At 44.9% G+C, this 20,179-nt stretch overlaps 1 pseudogene; it reads right to left on the bottom strand.

The window, feature by feature from the left end:
- Positions 1-16,899: 16,899 nt before the first annotated feature.
- Positions 16,900-19,790, bottom strand: LOC129515708 (integrator complex subunit 4-like; annotated as a pseudogene).
- Positions 19,791-20,179: the final 389 nt, after the last annotated feature.

The following is a 20,179-nucleotide window of genomic DNA, read 5'->3' as shown; positions in this document are numbered from 1 at the left end:
CCACGTCGGGCTCTCTGCGTGGAGCCTGCTTCTCCCTCTGCCTGTGTCTCTGCTTCTCTCTCTCTCTCTCTCTCTCTCTCTCTCTGTGTGTGTGTGTGTGTCTCTATGAATAAATAAATAAAAATCTTAAAAAAAATAAAAGAGGTATCGAGAAGAAGTGAAAGATGCTCCACCCTCTGGTACAGAATGTGTTTTCATGTGAGGCTCAGGGACCAGTAGTGCGTTACTCTCGACTATACTGCTCTCAATGACATCAAGCAAAAACCCACTAAGAGACTTAGGTGTGCCTCTGCTGTTATGACATTTTGGTCAAAATGGCAAAGTGCATCTTAATTACAGTTTCGATAGGTATGTACTTATAGGTGTCATATATTCAACGACCTTTCCGGTTCAGGATATAACTGAGTACACTTAGGAAATGAAAAGTTAACAAATTAAAGCTCTGACAGATGATAGGACAGAAAATTCTATCCAGAGTTTCACCGATACCATGAAATTATCATTTTGATGGCCCACATTTGTGATGCTCTAAATATATGCACAGTGTAAAGTAGTCAATCTGGATTTCTACAAAAGGACACTGAGCACAAAATGGAAACATAAAGACACTTCTATGAAATGAATCTCATAAACTATCGACTGAAGAACATTATATGTTTAAACTAAACAGTTTTTGACTACATGATCATTTATCATACTCAAGATAAAAATAGTTTAAAAAATGGTTGATAATTGATGATTAAGACAAAATTCGTATAACACTAGCATTATTCTTTCCAAGTATTCCAAGCAGAAATTCTTATAGGACACAACCAAAAGTATGGGCTACTTACTTGCTGTTCTTTTAATAAAAGAACAAAGAAAAATAAGACCTCACACAATGTTGAAATAGCTATCTACAGACATTGTAAATTTTTAGGAAGACACTCTGAAACATCAATAGGATTGCAAACACACACACATGCGCATATTCTGGTACGATGAACTTGAAAATTAACAAGCTATGTTGGAGTTACAAATAATGGTCCTAATTAGTCTTTTCCCGAAGTAGTAAACAGAAATACTACCTCAGAGTTTTCTGATCAGTGACAAAGTCATTAATAAATGAAATCAAAATGGCTAGCAATCAATAAAAAACAAAAAATTTCTGAGGGAACCATTTACTGCTACGCTAGGCTTCCATTCCGTATAGGCAACAGATTCATTTTAGTATGTGAAATGCTCGGGGTTGAAGAATGCTTTCGACAAGAAATGATAAAGATTTTTCCCTATCACAGTAACAAAAACATATATTCATGTTGGTTGTTTTTTTTTTGAACTGCTCATCTTCCTAAAAAAATTAAGTAATGAGGAAGGCCATAAGATGGCTAGGAAAACATAAATTGTAAGAAGCAAGAGGTTCATTTCCCTTAAACAAAACTCCCAGAAAGCAGGCAAGAAAAAAAGATAAAAGACCTCAACAATTGGAAAAGTTGGGGAAGGAGGGGAAAATCTGAAAGCAAGCAAGATGAAAATAATGAAAATACCAGCTGACATAACACAGGGATAGAATGCAGTCTAATCCCCAGACTCCTGAGCAAGGACGTATGCAAAATTAGCACGGGAACACAAAACTACAACAGAAAGACGGGACGCGTAGCATCGGGACCAAGTTATTAAACAAAGCATATCGAATTCGGAACTTGCTCATCAAACTGGATTAATTCTCCCTTTTGACGAAATGCGTTTTGAGTTCAGGTTACGTCACAGGAATATTTTTATGGAATGACTTAAAAAATGTAGAGAAAGACTCTGATTCCTCTGACTCCCCTTAGTGAAAGAAAATCTTCGAATGCTGCTAAAGTTAATTAAAAGCCACGAGGGATCGATGAAATGAGGGATTCAATACAGACTGTGACATTCTGGGCCAAAACTGAAGTGTCGTCAAAAAGTAATGGTTTTGGTAGACCCTGGCTAACAAACGAGAAAGGACATCAAACACAAAGACTTTTTTTTTTTTGTCAAGAATGGTAACACTGGCGAGAGAGAACCTCAAAGTGACATACATACATACATACATACATACCGACAACTGAGTATGTATATTCAGCGTAAAGACTCACCACAAGCAGGTGTCCATGCCTCTGTGGACAAAACAAAACAAAACAAGCAAAACAACTTTGGTTAACAGATCAACACTACATATTAAAATCCAGACACTATACATTCTGGCACAGAGGCTGAAGCACACACTACATGAGAACACTGTTGCTGTCTCTATCTGGTGAAATACAAAGGAGTGTGAACCTTGTAAATGCAATTTTGGGTATCAAAATCCAACTGACTCTTTGCAATGTGCTCTGGCTTTGCAATTCTCAACATAGCAGGTTGATATAGAAGCGAATACTACCGTCACTTCGGTTAGCTGCATGTGAGTTGTTTAAATATCAAAAGGTGAAGTACGACAAATTAGAGATAGAACACAAATTTATGGAAAGGGTGCTTCAAAGAAAGAAACCTGGATAAAACTCAAAAGCAGGAATCCTCCCAAGTGATCCTTCGCTACAAAATTAATTCACATTAGTGGAAGGCTTTGCTACGCCCAGTGCCGGGAATGTTTTTGTCCTGTCGGAAACAGTTCACGCAAAATACCGAATTTCCGTATTGCACCCTTATGTCCCGTTGTTTTGCTCAGAAAGAGCATCAAACCTCTGTGCTAAATTTAAAATGAATTACAATTTTGCTGGAGGTTTAATTGCTAAGTAATTTGAACCGTTTAAACCACTTACAATTTTAGTCAACATAAAAATTTGTGGGCAATCATACGGGAAAACTCATAAAACCACAGCTAAATTCCTAGGGATCAAAGTGTTATAGACTGAAATAGCCTTTAACTAACAAATGATCATTAATTATGATTGGATGTCAACTGCATTCCTATATTCTAATTCATTTGCATATGTAAGAAAAAGTAGAAAACCATTAGGCCGAGTAAAGGACTAAAAATTGCTTTTAAAGCAGCAACACTATGTAAATCTAAACAGAAATTGCAAACGTCCTGTCATTTTTCTGGGAGTTCAGAGCAAAAGTCGTTCTTACGTGAAAACGGAATTCAGGTTGAGAGCCCACAAGACTCCCTGACGGTGCTTCGTAAGTTAGAAAATGAGCCCATAGATAGGAGATCATAAAGACGCTTTTCTTCCAACAGAGACGGCTTCCTTACTACTCACCCAGTTCCTGAACTCTGTCATGAGCTAGTGAACCCCTAGAACAAAGCTGAGAACAAAACCTGGGTTTCGGCAAAACTCCACAGTTGAACTCAGAACCAGATTAAAACCAGGGCTTACGAGAGCTTTCCCGCTGTCACATTCACCCGTGGGTCATCCCTAATCCCACCGCAGACCAGCGAGAAGACAGCAAGCTCCCATCCTTGCAGGAGTGCGCCGTGGAAGCGTCACAAGCCAGAGACACAGGGGTTGTGTCCCTCAGAGTGAAGCTACAGGAAATGGTGTCCTTCTTTTCATTTTGTCGTTCTTAAGGAACTTTCATAAAACAGCTCTGAATCATACAGTCTCCTTTAAAAATGTTCTCCTCATAAGGAAAACAGAAGAAAAATGAACCACCAAAGGTCACACTTGAAAACGCGGAACTTCAGAACTTGCGGAAGAAACACCTGTAAGACCTCTTTCCTTATACCACTTCATGGAAAGTTTCTCATGAGAAATTTACGTACTGGTTTGTGTTTTATGAATCAGACCCGAATAAAAAGAGAGACTTCTGCCAGGAAACTTAAACGGTAAGAAAATCTCCGTGTGCATGCCACTCCCAGCATCATGAGTCATGTTTTTCCCACGCGGACTGTTCCAGAGTCTCACCTTGATCCCCCCCCCCCCACACACACACACACTGGTCCTTACAGATGCGCTAAAATGGATTACCACTGCAGTGGTGTATCAGTCCTCCTCCGATATCCGTAGAAAACTAAAGAAGACCGAGGAGGGTCCTCAAACTCCCATGCCCGACCTGGTGAAAATGGCATTTAAAGTCCTTAACACCTGAGAGGAAGTGGCTGAACTTAAGAGGCAGGCCAGGCTCCAGTAGAAGGTCCAACTCCAGACCCAAGCCTCGGTGGCAGCCCTGCGGCCGGCAGGCTCCGCAAGCCCGCAGAAAGGGGGAACCAACCGAACCCCGCCTGGGGCTTGCTTCAGATGCAGCACCGAGGGACAATGGGCCCGTCAATGTCCCAATCCCAAGGAGCCAACGCGGCAATGCCCTCAATGTCGAACGATGGGCCACTGGAAATCTGCCTGCCCGGGTCTCGGAGGATCCTCGGTGCCTCCACACAGAGGAAAGAAACCCTGAGCCGGGAAGTCCAGCCTTTCAACTACTCGGATTGGACGATGACTGACGGGGCCCAGACTCAGACACCCCATAACCCAGGCCAAGCCCAGGGTCCTGCTCCAGGGAGTGGGGAAGCCCATTTCTTTCCTGTTGGACACGGGGGTGACCGACTCCATTGTGCCTTCCTACTCGGGGGACAGCTTCCCCTCTCCAGTAGTGGTGATGGGAACTGATGGCACCTCCTCTATTCCACGGACTGCCCCACTCCTCTCTTGCAGCCTGGATGGGTTCTCTTCCTCACACTCCTTCCTAAGAATCCCTTCCTGCCCAGCTCCTTTTCATCGAAAATCCTGACATCTATCAGCTTCTCCTCGGCTAAGTCCTGCTACCCTCCTACCTACCCCCTCTACTAACCCAGAACCCTCCCATCCCTGCTCTCAACTCCTGGAAGAGCTGACTCTTCCACATCCAGGACTTTCCAATCAGCCCTTCCATAACCCTGACCAAATACTCTTTGTGGCCAGAGACACGCAGCATAGGCCGTCGTTACCCTAGACGCCATCCCAGAGGCAGTTCCCTCCTCCTCGGGACAAGCTCTCGGAAGGCAGAACTTAGAGCTCTCACCAGGGCTCCTCGCCTGTCCAAAGGGCAACGAGCTACCAACGACACGGACTCCAAATACGCCTCTCTCGTCACACATACACATTCTGTCCTCTGGCAAGAGCAAAGGTTTCTTACAACCAAGGGAAGCCTCATAATCTATGGGCCCCTCATTTCAAAACTACTAGAGGCCCTCAGCCTTCCCACTGAAGTAGCCATCGTCCACTGTCGTGGACACCAATCCTCCAAGAACCCGGGGTCCCGGGCCAACAACAAAGCCGACTCAACTGCCCAAGCCACTGCCTTAGGCTCCTCACCAGCTCCCTTCCTCTTCCTCAACACACCACATTCCCCCTCTTACACCGATGAGGAAACTCAGACACTAAAAGAGATGGGAAGAATAGCCGGGGAAAAAGACTGGATCTTCATTCAAAAGAAACTCGCTCTTCCAAACCATTTAGCTCCTATGATCATTTCAGACATACGTCAATCCCTACACATTGGTCCCAAGGCCTTACACCAGTTCCCAGGACCCCTTTTCCACTATCCACATCTCCCAAGGGTAATTGGAGAGGTGCATTAGTCTTGCAAAACCTGCTCCACTGTAAATGCTGAAGGGGGAATTCGCAGGCCAGGACCCAATCACCAGCTCCACGGCTACCAACCTGGCAAGGACTGGCAGCTTGACTTTTCCCACATGCTGTGCCATAAATCCTTTCGCTACCTATTAACCTCAGTGGACACCTTTACAGGGTAGATAGAGGCTTTCCCCACAGCTCGGGAAATGGTGGATGTGGCGGCCACCATACTCATCGAACACATCATTCTGAGATTCAGCCTCCTGGAGATCCTACAATCTGACATTGGCCCGGCTTTCATCTCCAGCATCACCCGGCAAGACTCCGAGAGCCTAAGTATCACCTGGAAACTCCATATCCCATATCACCCCCAGTCTTCGGGTAAGGTAGGGTGGGCCAACGGCCTTCTCAAGGAACATCTCACCAAACTTACCCTTGAAACCCCACCTGTCCTGGCCAACCCTCCTCCTGCTGCCTTTAACAAGGCTCAGAGCCACCCCTAGAGGGCTGTCGGGCCTAAGTCCCTTTGAGCTTCTCTACGGGGCGGCCCTTCCTGCTCACTTAAAATCTTCCATCATCACCTCCTCCTCTCCTATCTTACTTACCTACCTTCCCTAACTCTTCTAAGAGCCCTCCTGCGGGCCCATGTGGATTCAGTCACCCGTACTCCAGGAACACCCACCTACAGGCTAATCCAACTCAGGACCAGGGCCCCTTCTCCTGGATAAAACTTATCCAACAAGGCACTTCCCTCGCCAGCCTTTCCTGCATGGGCAATCTGTCCCACCGTTTTATCTGTGCCGCTTTAGGCAAAACTCCCCTTGTGGCCATTCCCCTCCCCAAGTGCATTCAGCTGCACCAGCCCTGCACCCACCCACACCTCCAGCACCTGCCTCATCCCTCTCTCACTAATGCTGCCCTATTTACTGACCCTCTCAACCATCAATTCCCCTTCTGTTATTCCGCCCCTAACTCATCCCTGTGCAACGTCACCCGGTCAAACATCACCTCTCATCACGCTGCTATTGGCCGATTCTTTTGGTGCCAGGGCACCGTATCTAAATCTCTCAGTACCTCTGCCTCCCTCCTGTCTGCCTGTCTCCCTAGTTCCGCGATTAACCACCTACAGTCAGGCGGAAGTAGCCCTCCTCACCAGCCCCCCGGAAAAGCGGAAAGAGTGATCTTTCTCCCACTGGTTGGTCGGGGTCTCCCTGGCCTCAACCCTGGTGGCCACTGGGTACGGGTCCCTTATTCCACTCTGCAGATTCCTCCAGGGACCTACCCGAGAGGCCTCAGATGGCTATCGAGGCTTCGGCAGAGTCTTTTGCTTCCCGACAACGCCAAATAAACCCGGTGGCCCAGGTAGCTCGTCAGAACCGACGTGTCGTGGACCTCCTCATGGCCGAGAAAGGAGGAACTTGTACGTGTCTCAATGAAGATCGCTACTACTACATCAATGAAACAGGTGTAGTTGAAACCAATCTCCACATCCTCGCCAAAGTTCGGGAGTCTCTCCGAAAACGGTATCACCCTGTCGACCCAACTACACCCCAATGGTGGCAGACCCCACTAACCACATGGCTCCTCCTCTCTCTAAGCCCACTCCTGATCATTGGCATACCATTAATGGTGGCCCCTTGCTTTCTCCGAATCATCAAGGAAGGAATCCACGAAATATCTCGGTGATCAATCAACTAACTTGTTTTACATCCCTACGCTGGCCTGCCCACCTCCGACAGGCACCACGACGCCCCGAAATCAGCAGGAAGCAGCCGGATCTGAATCGTCGCCCCATTATAACATAACAAAAAGATCTGAATGTTGGGCCGGCAAGACTGGGGACCTCAAAACGGCCGACCCCAGGCCAGCAACGTCCCAATAAGGCCGCCTTGCTGCCCTACCCTAACTTAGCACACCAAGACCTGTAACCCTTGCCCTCATTGGAATGCCGCCCTGCCCCCATCTTCCCGCGGAAAACTCTTTATAGACCCCCCTGCAGTTGGCTTGGGCATGACACCCCCCATCGCTCTCTCCCTTGCCTGCGGGCTGCGTAACCTAGCCAGGTAACCTAGCCAGGGAGCGCAGCCCATTACAAGCCTGTTTCAACAAAAATAGATAAATAAAAATAAAAGCCTGTTTCGACCAACTTTTGCCTGGCCACTCTTCCCGTTCACTACCGTTCAGATTAAACTTGACAAAAACCATGGTCCTTTTGTACCAAACTGCCACTTAAAGACTGTGACAGCTAATCTCTACGTTGTTAGGAACTATATCGTTCCAAGATGTGTGAAACTGGCAGGGACATAAATTCCAGACATCATTCACTCTTGGCTTTGAAATGGGCTCATGGTATCTGGTATTAGGCAATGTTCTTTGGAATTTGTAGACGAATCTGACCACATCTAGCTTCAGATGTGGGAAAAAAGACATCTTATCTTATTTAGCAAAGTGATAATGCAGTGTTTTAAATACATCCCAGCTTAGATGACACACGATACTTTTCTCAATGGTTCCGGGGAGCCTCAGTCGTTGTGATTTGATAGCACCAAAGTCAATGAGAAACAGACACGCGGAACTTGAAGCGGAAAGGTACGGTCTTTCTGGGTCTTCACATTGTTTCAGTTTCTCACTAATGACTCTTCAAGGCCTGAATACATTAGTCACCCTTTTAGGCAACTTGTATGATTAAAAGTAAGAGAAGAGCAAGTAGGATGTTACCTATGCATTTGGCTGAGTCTTCGAACTCTAAAAGACGATGATGAGACCACCAGTCCATGGGGTGTCAGACTTAACAATGCAGCAGAGGCAACAAGAAACTGCTCGACCCAGGAGTAGGTGTGAGTGAAGGCTCACCAGAGGAATCATTCTATACCATTATCGACAGTCTGTACACGTCACTGCCTCGGGCCTGGCTCAGCTTCATCTGGTGCACGTCTGTTGGTCTCCCCCAGGAATTCAAGAAGGGCACTGAACACTAGTGATGGAACGGCTCTGCAAGGATATTCTGATTGTTCCATCACATGGGCCTCTTAACAATCCTAGCTTCCCAAACTGCATTCTCAGTGTGTTTCTCCAAAACAATGAGGTGCCAACCTTTATCTGAACTCTTGAATACCACCTCCGCCTGTGGCTGTCCTGTTGTGGGGACACCTTTCGCAGCTGCATGCTTTCCCCGTGTCTCATTGTGTCCCCTGCCAAGTTTGGACCCCTAGAATACAAACCCTTGTCCTGTGCCCAGGCTTGCGTGTCGGTGATTCATTCACATGGACATTCTGCTGTGGGCTTTGTCCTCTCAGGGCTCGCGATATTTACAGATATTTACATTCCTTCCCAAGCTTTGCTGTAGGCCAAATCCTTGCTCCTCACCTGGTCCCATCTGGTCTACCCAGACTCAAAAAAAAAAAAAAAAATCACAACCCACAGTCAAAATAAAGGAGGAGCAGGTGGAGATTTTTTCAAGCCGAGACCCTGAAGACGAGACCTGAGGAAGATGGACTCTACATTTACTGGTGTAAATGTAGGATGAAAAGAGATGCTCAGGATGATGCATATTACACAACATCTCACAAGCTTTCCATGCCTGAAGTATCTAGCCCGTTGTTCATTCTGCGCAAAACTGTGAGACTCAGACACTCTTTCAGAGCAGAGCCTTCTGGCACAATATGGGACAACATGGATAAAATATGGGAATGATCACCAAAATGAACCCGATTAAACTCAAAGAACGGACTTAATTTTTTTAACATCTCCTTTTTTTAAAGATTTATTTATTCATGATATATATATAGAGAGAAAGAGAGAGACAGAGACACGGGAGGAGGGAAAAGCAGGCTCCATGCTGGGAGCCTGACACGGTACTTGATCCCGGGATTCCAGGATCGCGCCCTGGGCCAAAGGCAGGCGCCAAACCGTCAAACCGCTGAGCCACCCAGGGATCCTGATCATCTGCTTCCTAATCCCCATCTCCCTACAAAGGTGGACAACGTTTCATTATGTTATTATCTGTTTCTCACCCCAACATTTCTATCTACCTGTATCCATCCATTTGCTTATGACTGAAACCAGGCAGCCATATCTGTTTCTACATCTAACCCACGACCATTCTAATTTAAAATATACTTTACAACCATCTTATTATTTTCTTCTCTATAGTCAGCACCCAGGTCACATTTATATGTCCCATGTCATCTCTCACTAGAACTAATATCATTGCATTCTGGCTAGCCTTCCCACTGTAACTCAAATCTTATCAATTTTTTTAAGACGACTTTTATCTCTTTGAGAGAGAGCATGAGAGAGAGTGCATGAGTTGGGGAGGGGAGGGGCAGAAGGAGAGGGAGAAGCAGACGCCCCACTGGGCAGGGATCCTGATGCAGGGCGGATCCCAGGACCCTGGGATCCCGACCTGAGCCGAAAGGCAGAGGCTCAACCGACTGAGCCCCCACACACATACCAGGTGTCCCTAACTCTGTTCTTTTCTGAATCATTCCCAAACCCACAACAGGTAGCCTAATAGTGCAAAGCCCCAAACATCATTATGAGTGAGTGGAAATTCTGTATCTTCTAGTTTATTTGTTCAATTATTCAATAAGCTATTATCTTGTGTAAAGCGCGGTCTTCACCTCATTGGGTAGAGCAGAGACAGAAAGATGCAAAAGTTCCTGCTCTGGTGAAGCTTCTAGAGTGGGAAACCAGTAATTAGCAACGAATACAAAACATCACATCGCATTTTAGAAAGAGACGTGTAGCAAAGAAAAAATGGAGCAGGACAACGGAAATGAGGGGTGCCAGGGAGATGGGATTTACAGTTAGAATAAATGATCAATGTAGGCCTTCATGAACAGTTTACCTCTGGGAACAGACTTGAAGCAAGTGAAGGCTTTCTAAGAGAAATTCGAGACAAAGAATTTTCTAGGCGAGGGAACGGGCTAGAATGAGTCCAAGAGTGGGCACTTGTATGGGTTTCTGAGAAACAGTAAAGGAAGACGCAGAGTGGTCAGGAAGGCAGACACAGAGGTTGTGATAAAAGAGACAAGGAAGGGCAGACAGATCACGTAGGCCTTTTGACCACCATCCTCACTTAGGCTTTTACAGTGACTGAGCCAGGTGAGCCTTCAAATGGTTTCAGAAGAGTTATAGGATCTTACTTTTGCTTTAAGTGGATCGAGATGGCTGCTCCGTGTAGAATCTTACAGCGGGGCATGGGGAAAGGCAGGAAAACCCCACAAAAGGCTTCTGAAGAATTCAGGCAAGAGAAGATGGTCACTTGAATTAGGATCTAGCAGTGGAGATAATAGAAAACAGCTGCATTCTGGATCTATATTGAAGGTCAAGATAAAAGGTATTTTGCTGATGCACTGGATGGGGGTTTGAAAGACAGCAAGGAATTAAAGACACCTCTGAGGTCTGGAGGCTGAGTAACTGGGAAGACAGCCTTGCAGTCAAGTCATAGGGGTGAAGAATACAGATGAGTGTGTTCAGGGGGAGTTGGTGAGATCATGTTTATGTGCAGAAACTGGAGGAGAGGTTACATGAGTAGTTGGATATACAATTCAGTGGGAGAATGACAAATGTGGGAGGTGTCCACCTACAAACAGCACGCAAGGCAGGACAGGAGATGATATCACTCCAGACCCGGACCCCACCCCGGAGTGACTGTAAACAGAAAGGACCAATTGCCATGCACCACACCTCGTGCAAAGCCTCATGCCCTTGCGTTCGGGTCGCGCTCAGGTGGGCCTTACTCCTCAACTTACCAGGATGATGGGAAATATTTCAATCTGACACATATAATAAGCATGATGCATAAGTAGGTAGCCATTTAGGGCAGATCTCTCATCGTCAGACTCTTAATTGTGAAACGAATGAATTAAATTTCTTCTATCAGGTAACATTTTTATTATCATGTACATTTTCTACCTGCTAAGAAAGAAAGCAATGTGCCAATATTTTGTGGTTTAAGTAAGTATCTACAGGAATAGCCATACGCTGTGACGATGGCTAGAGTGCCTCACAGATACTACTTTCATGCAGTGCACACGCCTCCCAGGCACAACTGTACAATCTACATTTGAGAAAATACAGCATTTGAATAACAAGAGACCACTGCGATAAACCGGGCCCATAAGGCTTACTATAAACATCTTCTAAATATAAATTGCTCTTCGAATCCTATCCTGTAGGAGGAATAGAGTTTTTCATGCAAACCAAAGAACGTCATAAAGCCGGCTGACAGACACATAAAACCCTTATCATAGGAACTTAGGTTTTAGTGATCTCTAAATTATTACCCAGAAATACAGTTTGGATCCTAATAACTAACTCATTCCAGAAACATTCACCGCGAGCCTCATGTGGTTTCCGACACGCTCTGACGCAGGCGCTGATGACACAGCGATGGGCAAAACACATCAGGCGTCTGCCCCCAACCACAGGTTTGGTCTTCCTCGGCGGGTGGAAGAGACAATGACTGAATAAATCTGTAACCTGTCACAAGGTGGCGAGCGCCACGAAGAGCGGGCACGCAGGGCAGGGGACCCGGGGCGGAGTGGCTCTCGTGTAAGTCGTGCGCTCAGTGATTTCTAACTAGATTATACTGTATGAGACTCTTTGACCACCATCTACTATTCAAGCACACATAACAGAACAAAGGCCCCGTGGAGTGAGGACAGGTGACCCAGCTTGGAAAGGGCAAGCGTGGAAACAGACACCAGGTCTTCTAAATTGCCCTCAGAGATCCTTTCCCGCTAATGCAGTAGAGAGGGGCAGCATTCCTGTTCTGCAGACAAGGAGTAGGAGAGAGAAAAAAAGAGGTCACTAGCCTTAGGGACAACTGCTGATGGCTGTCTAACGATCACAGTTTAATAAGTGGGACATATATATATAAAAGGTAAGAGTACAGTTGTTCCTTGAACAACATGTGTTTGCATTGCATGGGTCCACTTCTTTATACAGTACAGCACCATACATGTCTTTACTCCCATGATTTTCTTTTTTTAAAGATTTAGTTAGTTACTTAAGAGAGAATGAGAAAGAGTGTGTACAAGAGTTGGAGGGGCAGAGGGAGAGAATTCCAAGTAGACTCACTGCTGAGCATGAATCCCGATGCAGGGCTTGATCCAGAGACCATGAGATCATGACCTGAACCAAATCCAAGAGTCAGGCATTTAACTGACGGCATCGCCCAGGAACCCAATGACTGCACCACCCAGGCGCCCCTCTTCCTTATGATTTTAATAACATTCTCTTTTCCCCAGCTCACTTCATTGTAAGATACATATTAATCTACTGTTTATATCATCGGTAAGGTTCCAATCAACAGTGGGCTACTACTAACAGTCAGGTTTTGGCAGAATCAAAAATCATACATGGATTTTCAGCTGTGCTGGGGGATGCTGTCGGGACCCCTAATCCCCACGTTGTGGGAAGGTCAGCTATATTCTAATGAATTTATAGTTCTTTACGGTACTACACTTTCCAAATTTGTCGCTTAACAAAAACCTGAAGCAGAGAACACAATGTTCATTGAAACCACTGTTTCAGTAACTAAATTTGAGCTACTGTTGATGAAATGGAGTACTGTATATTTCCCGTTATGAGAGTACCTCGTGCGCACGCATGACACACACACCATCCCTACAGAGCCTTGTGTGGGCTCTTTGTTTTCCACTCGATGCCAGAGAAACTTCCGTTTTATCCACAAAGTTCCCATTTCCAAAGCCAACCAACATCACTGCAAACATGGACTAGTGGTAACAGGAGCGAGGGATGTCTCGGTCCAGTTAGACCAGAGGAGTGGCAAACATTGTTGCCGCCAAAACCAACGGAAAACCCATTACAAATATGATGGTCACAAACGACACTTCCCTACAAAACAAAAGTGGCACATCCTGTTGTCTTGTCCAAACTCTCTGTGGCCGCGACCAATCGAGAGCTTCCAGCTTTCCTGCACTTACTTGCTTCCCTTACGTTTGTCACCTCAGATACATGACTTTTCTTTTCTGCAGCTCAGGTTTTGATTTTTTGGTAACTTCTTCTAAAACTTTCTAAGGTTTTGTTGTATTGATTTCTTCAAAGAATATCAACACTTTCTAGCTAAGGATCTCCTACAAATGACTGTGTTGTCTTTACTTCAAATAATTACTAAACTTCCTTTGTACTTAAGAGTCATCAGGCGCGCGCGTGCACACACACACACACACACACACACACACACACAAAGAGTCATTAGGCACCATGACAACCCACTGGTTAGTTCTCAGCATTTTGCAATTCAGATCACTAGTCAGCTTTCTTCCTGGTCTTCAGACCTGCTTCAATACAACAGGTAAGTATAAAAACAACTTTCATCAGTGAAAACTCCCATAGGAGTTCAGGATTGTTGCACTCTAATGGATACATGGAAGCAAATGTGTATTTCTAGAAACCAATGAATTTATGACTATAAAAGATACAGCACCTGTAAACTGAAGAGCTTATTCCTCAAAAATACAGCTGATAAAAAAAGTCAGTGCATACATCCAAAAAAGCCTTAAATAATAAGGGAGGAAAATAAGTAGAACGTGTTAAAAAGATGGCCAAATGAGAGAGGCATCCTGCCTCTCAGGATGGTTTCCTTATCTTTTACTGCATTTTATAAATGTCATAAAATAATGATGATTTTTTTATTGGAGTTCAGTTTGCCAACATATAGCATAACACCCAGCGCTCATCCCATCAACTGCCCCCCTCAATGCTCGTCACCCAGTCACCGCACACCCCCACCCCACCTCCTTTTCTTCCACCCCTTGTTCGTTTTCCAGAGTGAGGAGTCTCTCACGTTCTGTCTCCCTTTCTGATATTTCCCACTCATTTGTTCTCCTTTCCCCTTTCTTCCTTTTCACTATTTGTATATGCCCCAAATGAATGAGACATTACAATGTTTGTCCTTCTCCGATTGACTTACTTCACTCAGCGTAATACCCTCCAGTTCCAAATGATGACTATTTTAAAGGAGAAAAAAAACCACTTTTTTTAAATTATGAGGTATCATACTGGGAGAATCCTTTCAATGACTGGGAAAAAAATACAGTCACACAATACAGTCTGCGGACAGCAGACATATACAATGCACGTTGTCCACTTTCTCCATCATTAACCACATGATAAAGCTCTTTTAAAAGTACAAGGGGAGGCTACGGAAGGAGTTGCTTCCACCTGTATTCCTGTTTGCAGTTTCTTCCTCATGTCTGTCAAGACAGAAAGAAGCATTTTTTTTTATTTCCTTTCTTTTAAGTCTTTAGTTTAAATAAAAAAAGGGGGGCAAACCGATAGGATTTTCAACTTTTGGTGACAGTCATGGAAATCTGGAGACTCATGAGTTCTAAGACTAGGGTTTGTGAACTGAAATTAAGAATTCAAGGATTACAGTTAAAGTCTCAGAGCGAAAGACATGAGGCCGAGTATTTTTCAACGAAAGCCCAAAGAGAAAAACAGAGGCTGACGACAGAGAAGAGCTGTGACATAAACCACAGATGATGTCGGAATTGTGATTTCTGTTAAATCTTGCCATGTATGCATGGATGTACGGACAGATACACACACATAGATCTCCGACAGTTCTTGTTCCTCAACGGTTATGTTCAAGGTTTGGTGGGGGGACCATCATTCTTTGTCTTGGCATATTTTGCTTACTTTTTGCTATGAAAGGACATAGAAAATTAAGTATAAAGATAATTTACAGATTTCAACTGTAAAAGAAAATATCAGGTTTTTAGTCCATAAAATCCAGACACCTACTGATAAAGCATCCTAGGAGGATCATCACTAGAAAAGTCCAATGGGACACACGGAAAAACTTCACGTTAACTACTTCCAAAGTCAAAATTATTTTCACACTTTCTAGAGGTATTCAATATTTAATGTTGACGCCTGATGGAAAGGTCTGAAGTACTACAAACGCTCAGACATTGTAGAAAAGGATGTAGTACTGCCACGTCTACCATCAATTCTATCCAAATAAGTGCTATTTTATGGTGTTAGTTATTACTGTATATAAAACTATTGAAGACCAAGATTCTTTGGACATATTCTTACAGTTTCCCCAAATGTGTAAGATGGAAATAGGACTTTTTTGAGCATTCATTTTTTTCCCTCCTGATTCACTAGCACCTCTCAAAAATAAGCTCTAGGGAATCATGAAGTCTATTCGATAATTTCCTACTAAACACCCTAAATTACACAGAAGACCGCCATGTTGATATAGATCTACTCGGACTGTCAAGGAATTATTTAACTTAGATTATGAGCAGCTACATTTACCAGTGCTTCCAGTCTGGGACCTTATTTCTAAGTGTGTGAGTTGGTTCTCCTGTTTCCATAATAACCAATTTAACAATCAGCTTGGCAGTCAACTACTTTAGAGTTAGTTTCATTAATGTTAGCTCTCATCTCATTAATACATGAATCGACTGATACTGTGGGACTACTTATTTTTCTAATATACTCGTAAAAGGGCTCTGAATTCAAGGTAACAAACCTTCTGGAAGAATTAGCTCAGGCTCTTTTGTTTAAACTCAATCTTTTCCCTGTAGAACCTCAATGTATATTTTAGAATTTTCTTCCAATACTTTAGGACTCACTTAAACTTCTAGTCCTAATACGACGATTTCCTTTTGTTGCTGCAGGGACCTAGAAATGCAACAAAGTTATGAGCTAGAAGTTTTTCAGTTTTTGAATGTCAGTCAAAACCAAAACCAAAAAAAAAAAAAAAAAAAAGGAAATTCCAGGAATTAAATTGGAATACAAAGTAGTCTTCATTTCACAGGACTCCCTCTATCGTTAATCCTCACGAGAATGAACACAGAAAGGAAGCTACTCCCTTACTGTATAATGAAAATCGTGATTTTTGGAATGCTTTTTCCAAATCAAAAAGCTCTCGAAACTAGTTCTTTCTCTCTCCTCTTTCCTGGTTTCGAGTAAAAGACCCTTCTTAGTAGATGATCTGGTACCTAACGAGCACTGCTGGTTGGCTGCACACACACGTACAACAACACGAACCCAACAAGTAGAACCAAACGTCACTCTCCTTTCACGGCGTTTGTCGTTTCTAATGGCTGAGTAATATTCCATCGTATCATAGACCACAGCTTCTTTTGTTGTTGTTGTTGTTGTTGTTGTTGTTGTTGTTTTCTCAACTTTATAGAGGTGGTGGGGGGAGTCAGGGAAGGAAGAGGTGTGGACTTGAAGGTTTTTGATTTTTTAATGCAAAATAATTTATTTTGTGTTTGATACCAGATGAGACGATAAGGGTGATGGTGCACATGCCCATACGCCGGCTCCAGGTGAAGTGCTCTAGGCTTCGGGCTCACTCTGCTACCTAAGAAGGTCTTTCTCAGCTTCAGCTCTACACAATGCTTGTGACTCAGCGCCTTGCGGGGTTGGGCATTATGTAAACTTTCACAGACTTGCTGAAGGGGATGGTGCCCTCCATGCTGGTTTCCACCTGGGGTGACACTTTGCCACCTTCAATCCGGGGGGGGGGTTGGAATGCGGGAATTAGAGTTGTAGGCCAGTAGCAGTCTCACTTCCACCTGGCATGGTTCTGTCCAGGCAGTATGGGAGAGGTACACCTGAGTGATAAGCTGGTGGCGCCCTGGGCCAGGATTCTGCAAGTCTGCCGGCTTAGGATGAATCCTCTGAGCCTGGCCATCTGGATAGAAGACATGGACCTTCACAGCTCTCTCAGGGTCCTGCACATGTTCCAGGGTCGCATCGACATCCAGGGCCACAACCAATCCAGATGTAAACCGCAAAGGGTTGTCTGACTCGCCTGCTGGCTCAATGATGGTGGCTGAAGTGTGTTCCATCTGCTCTGGAAGGGGGAGGTGCAAGAAGGTACTCTGCCTCAGCATGGTCTGTAGAATTTTGACCACTTCCACAGGTTTGGATGTCATGAGTCGGGGCATAAGGTCAAGACGTTTGTCCACAAAGCTGTCCTGTAGGTGGGGGCAAATCAGCAATAAAACACCTCTGAAAAAAGTCCACTTCCTGTAAAAAGTTTTCACACATCCCAAATAAGGGGTCAACTCTTCGAGTAGTCTGTGCTGTTACTATAAGTTGCAAGGCTTTGGCCTGCAGCCTCATGTGATGTATAATCACTCCCTGTTTCTTCTCCACACCACTGTACATGAAGTCCATTTTGCAGGTCTCTTCCATGATGTTTTGCTGCCGCGGAGGCCAAGTCACTCTGCTTCAAATACAAAGGGGCAGCCACATTCCACAGCTTTCCTTGCAAGGCCTTGATGAGAAGAAGCTGACACCGAAGATAGGTAGCCAAGAAGTCAGCAACTCCTGCTAGTTCAGACTGAAGTTCTCCAAGTCTTTGCAGATCCCGGATGGTGAACTCCAGCAGCTTCTGGGTTCCCTGAGGGTCCTGGTGCTCTGAAGACTGTACACCCTTTCAGGGCTCTGCTGCAGGAACTGATGGGACAGGTCCTCATGGGGCGCAATACCAGGAGAAATGGACGATGACACTAGTTTTCTACCTGGTAACCTTAAGGCAGGAACAAGATGAGAAAGACTGTCTCGGAGGTAGGCATAATGCCTGAAGGTATGATCTGAGAACAGTGCCTGCATTGTTGGACAGGTTGTAGCAGCATTAAAAATAAGAACCAAAACTGCAATGTAAGCTGGGTCATCCATGTCTGGTTCAGCCGTGTCAAAAAATGGATGTGTGCTCAGGAGCTCTGGCACCAAGGGAAGCACCAGGGTTGGATGCCGACTTCCCAGAAACTTCAAGCACTTCCATACAGAGTCCCTATCAGTAGGGTACTTGGTTAAATTTTTCAGCAGCTCCACCAGTGCAAGATGAATCCCTTCTTTAGTCGAAACATTAGTACAGCATAAAAGTTCGTGAAGAGCCAGCCTCTCGAATATCTCTGGACAAATCCTCTAACACAGCCAGGATCTCGGAGAGTGATATTATTAGAAATTTTTCTCATGCTGTGTATGGACTGCAGGCGTACTTCCTCAATTTCATCATTAAACATGTCAACCGGGAAATCAGGGCGGTATTTCTCCACAAAAGAAGGTGAAGATTGGGCCAGCATGCAGAGAGCCTCCACAGCAGCAATGTGGACCTCATACATCTCATCTTCCAATCCATGAACAAAGGCTCCACAAGCTCCTGACTCAATCAAGTTCACAGCTCCTGTATCTATTTCTTCCTTGGGAGCATCACCTCCCCACCTTCTGCCACTGGAAAACTCTCCTGACCTGTGAAGTTCCTTGGCACGTTCATGTGTAGTGCGTTTTCTCCTGAGATCTGACATGAGCTTCTTGTCGAGCGTCTGCTCCAAGAAATCAGAACTGACTTGTTCCATTGAGCCCAATAGCTTTGCAGCCTGAACTCCAACCACCCAGGAGCCATCACTGACCACGGGACAAATTTTTCCACATGCATCATCAACTAAGCGAGTTTCTTCATTAGAAGAAGGAATGGGGACAGTGCTTTCAGGATAGAGCTGACTGACAGCCCAGATAAGTTGGACTGCAGCACTGCGCACTTGTTCATAGTCATCAGACAACAATTTACAGGCCTGATTATAAATTGCTTGGTGTAATTTCAGTCCTCTTTCATGAAGCTGCAACATGGCTTTTATACCTGCTGCTCTGACATGTGGGTCTTGGTCACTGAAGTAATCCCCTATAATCTTCTGGACATCTCTGACAGCTAGGCCTTCTCCATCTTTTGTGACACTTGTCTCCATAGAGCCAAGATTGCCATGTAATTGCAGGCACTTATTTGTTACACCATGAGACGTGTCTGTGAGGTGCTTGCAGGCTACATCAACTAATCCCATCTGGATAGCTTGATTCTCTGGGAGTTTGGTGCCAGTTGTCTGGGAGCAAGGTGTCCAACAGTTGAGCAAGGACTTGATGAGACTTTTCATTCTGCAGGATGTTAATGGCATCATCCATAACGCAGTCTGGTGAAAATCCTGCAGTCTTTGATAATAAACCCAACAATGATGCAATTTTCAGTCTCACAGATGGATCATTCTCCTTATAATAATGTTCCAAGAGAATCCTGACTACTCCTTCCACACTTACTGCTTCAACAGGCTTTCTGGCAAACTGGAGTAGATACTGCAAAGCATCCGCTGGGGAGGGAGCTTTACACCGATCTACGTGGAGTGCTGCAGATTTACTTGGTTTTGTCAATCGCAGTTTCTTGGTTGCAATTTCCTCCTGTTGTTGCTGGACCACCTTAGTGAATTCCTTGTACACTCGTTTCTTTAGGTGAGCCGCCATGACTGCCCGCCACACCACAGCTTCTTGATCCATCATCTTTCGATGGACACAGAAGCTCCTTCCGCAGTTTGCCTATTGTGGACATTGCTGCAATAAACATTGGGGTGCAGCTGTCCCGGTTATTATGCTGAGTGAAAACAGTCAATCGGAAAAGGACAGACATTATATGGTCTCACTCATTTGGGAAATATAAAAATTAGTGAAAGGGAATAAAGGCAAAGGAGAGAAAATGAGTGAAAGTATCAGTGAGGGTGACAAAACAGGAGACACCTAACTCTGGGAAACAAACAAGGGGTAGTGGAAGGGGAAGTGGGTGGTGGGGTGGGGTGACTGGGTGATGGGCCATGAGGGGGGCTCTTGGCGGGATGAGCACTGGGTGTTGCGCTATA

The sequence above is a fragment of the Nyctereutes procyonoides genome, unplaced genomic scaffold (genome assembly GCF_905146905.1).
Source record: "Nyctereutes procyonoides isolate TBG_1078 unplaced genomic scaffold, NYPRO_anot_genome, whole genome shotgun sequence".
Taxonomy (NCBI): Eukaryota; Metazoa; Chordata; class Mammalia; order Carnivora; family Canidae; genus Nyctereutes; species Nyctereutes procyonoides.
The sequence above is the reverse complement of the archived record's forward strand: the minus strand, read 5'-3'. Positions and strand labels throughout refer to the sequence as shown.